Source organism: Mixophyes fleayi, unplaced genomic scaffold, assembly GCF_038048845.1.
Source record: "Mixophyes fleayi isolate aMixFle1 unplaced genomic scaffold, aMixFle1.hap1 Scaffold_1577, whole genome shotgun sequence".
Lineage (NCBI taxonomy): Eukaryota > Metazoa > Chordata > Amphibia > Anura > Limnodynastidae > Mixophyes > Mixophyes fleayi.
In genome coordinates, this window is record NW_027445981.1 from 30,001 (window position 1) to 33,772 (window position 3,772).

Sequence of the window (3,772 nt, forward strand, 5' to 3'; positions counted from 1 at the left end):
TGTCTATCTATCTATCTATCTATCTATCTATCTATCTATGTGTCTATATATCTGTCTATCTATATCATATCTATCTATCTATCTATTTATCTATGTGTCTATCTATCTGTCTATCTATTTATCTATGTGTCTATCTATCTATCAATCTTTCTATTTGTCTATCTATCTATCTGTCTATCTATTTATCTATGTGTCTATCTATCTATCAATCTATCTATGTGTCTATCTATCTATCTATCTATCTATCTATCTATCTATCTATCTATGTGTCTATCTATCTATGTGTCTATCTATTTATCTATGTGTCTGTCTATCTATCTATCTATCTATGTATCTATCTATGTATCTATCTATCTATCTATCTATCTATCTATCTATCTATCTATCTATGTGTCTATCTATCTATCTATCTATCTATCTATCTATCTATCTATCTATCTATCTATCTATATATCTATCTATGTGTCTATCTATCTAACTATCTATCTATGTGTCTATCTATCTATCTATCTATGTGTCTATATATCTGTCTATCTATATCATATCTATCTATCTATCTATTTATCTATGTGTCTATCTATCTGTCTATCTATTTATCTATGTGTCTATCTATCTATCAATTTATCTATGTGTCTATCTATCTATCTGTCTATCTATTTATCTATGTGTCTATCTATCTATCAATCTATCTATGTGTCTATCTATCTATCTATCTATCTATCTATCTATCTATCTATCTATGTGTCTATCTATCTATGTGTCTATCTATTTATCTATGTGTCTATCTATCTATCTATCTATCTATCTATCTATCTATCTATCTATCTATATATGTGTCTATCTATCTATCTATGTGTCTATCTGTCTATCTTTCAATCGATTTATCTCATATCTATCTATCTATCTATCTATGTATCTATCTATGTATGTATGTATCTATCTATCTATCTATGTGTCTATCTATCTGTCTATCTATCTCATATCTATTTATCTATATGTCTGTCTATCTATCTATCTATCTATGTGTCTGTCTATCTATCTATCTATCTATCTATCTATCTATCTATCTATCTATCTATCTATATATCTATCTATGTGTCTGTCTATCTATCTATCTATCTAATCTATCTATGTGTCTGTCTATCTATCTATCTATGTGTCTATCTATCTATCTATCTATCTATCTATCTATCTATCTATCTATCTATGTGTCTATCTATCTGTCTATCTATCTATCTATCTATCTATCTATCTATCTATCTATCTATCTATGTGTCTATCTATCTATGTGTCTGTCTATCTATCTATCTATCTATCTATCTATCTATCTATCTATCTATCTATGCGTCTATCTATTTATCTATGTGTCTATCTATCTATCTATATACGTGTCTATCTATCTATCTATCTATCTATCTATCTATGTGTCTATCTTTCAATCGATTTATCTCATATCTATCTATCTATCTATCTATCTATCTATCTATCTATCTATCTATCTATCTATGTGTCTATCTATCTATCTATCTATCTATCTATCTATCTATCTATGCAGCTATATATCTATCTATCTATATATCTATCTATGTGTCTATCTATCTGTCTATCTATCTCATATCTATCTATCTATTTATCTATGTGTCTAAATTATACAGCAATATAGAGGGAGTTCCGCCTGGACTCTACTAATATCTCCTCCTCTGACATCTCCGTCACCTGCTATCTATCTATCTATCTATCTATCTATCTATCTATCTATCTATCTATCCATCTATCTATGTGTCTATCTATCTATCTATCTATTTATTTATTTATCTATGTATCTATCTATGTGTCTATCTATCTATCTATCTATCTATCTATCTATCTATCTATCTATCTATCTATCTATCTATCTATCTATGTGTCTATCTATCTAACTATCTATCTATGTGTCTGTCTATCTATCTATCTATCTATCTATCTATCTATCTATCTATCTATCTATCTATGTGTCTATCTATCTAACTATCTATCTATGTGTCTATCTATCTATCTATCTATCTATCTATCTATCTATCTATCTATCTATGTGTCTATATATCTGTCTATCTATATCATATCTATCTATCTATCTATTTATCTATGTGTCTATCTATCTGTCTATCTATTTATCTATGTGTCTATCTATCTATCAATCTTTCTATTTGTCTATCTATCTATCTGTCTATCTATTTATCTATGTGTCTATCTATCTATCAATCTATCTATGTGTCTATCTATCTATCTATCTATCTATCTATCTATCTATCTATCTATCTATCTATGTGTCTATCTATCTATGTGTCTATCTATTTATCTATGTGTCTGTCTATCTATGTATCTATCTATGTATCTATCTATCTATCTATCTATCTATCTATCTATCTATCTATCTATCTATGTGTCTATCTATCTATCTATCTATCTATCTATCTATCTATCTATCTATCTATATATCTATCTATGTGTCTATCTATCTATCTATCTATCTATCTATCTATCTATCTATCTATCTATCTATCTATCTATCTATGTGTCTGTCTATCTATCTATCTATGTGTCTATCTATCTATCTATCTATCTATCTATCTATCTATCTATCTATCTATCTATCTATCTATGTGTCTATCTATCTATGTGTCTGTCTATCTATCTATCTATCTATCTATCTATCTATCTATCTATCTATCTATATATATCTATGTGTCTATCTATCTGTCTATCTATGTGTCTATCTATCTATCTATCTATCTATCTATCTATCTATCTATCTATCTATCTATCTATCTATATATCTATCTATGTGTCTATCTATCTATCTATCTATCTATCTATCTATCTATCTATCTATCTATCTATCTATCTATCTATCTATGTGTCTATCTATCTATCTATCTATCTATCTATCTATCTATCTATCTATCTATCTATCTATGTGTCTATCTATGTGTCTATCTATGTGTCCATCTATCTATCTATCTATCTGTCTATCTATCTATCTATCTATCTATCTATGTGTCTATCTATGTGTCTATCTATCTACGTATCTATCTATCTATCTATCTATCTATCTATCTATCTATCTATCTATCTATCTATCTATCTATCTATCTATGTGTCTATCTATCTATCTATCTATCTATCTATCTATCTATCTATCTATCTATGTGTCTATCTATCTATCTATGTGTCTATGTGTCTATCTATCTATTAAGGATGAGCGGGCTCGGATGTCTGGAATCCGAGCCCACCCGAACAGTGTGATTCCGAGTCAGATCCGAGCACTGTCCGGGTATTCCCGCCGATTCCGAAACTTAAAACGAGGCTCTGACTCATAATCCCGCTGTCGGATCTCGCGATACCCGGATCCTTTAAATTCCCCGCTTGCCGCCGCCATCTTCACTCGGGCATTGATCAGGGAAGAGGGAGGGTGTGTTAGGTGGTCCTCTGTCCTGTGATTTCTCGTGCTGTGCTGTGCTGTGTTCTGCTCAGTCCAATCCAGTGGTGCTGTGTCCTGTGCTCTGTTCTGCTAAGGGCATTGTTATTTCTAAATTATTCAAAAGTTATAAAAAAATAAATATAAAAAAAATAAAAAAATTATACAAAAAAAAAAAATTAGGTTGAAAAAAATAGGTAGTACTATCTCAATTCAAATTCACACTACGTTCACTCTTGCAGCTGTCAATAAAAATAGGTACTGCTGTATAACTACAGTCCAGTGGTACTCTCCTGTGCCGCAGATAATTTGTAA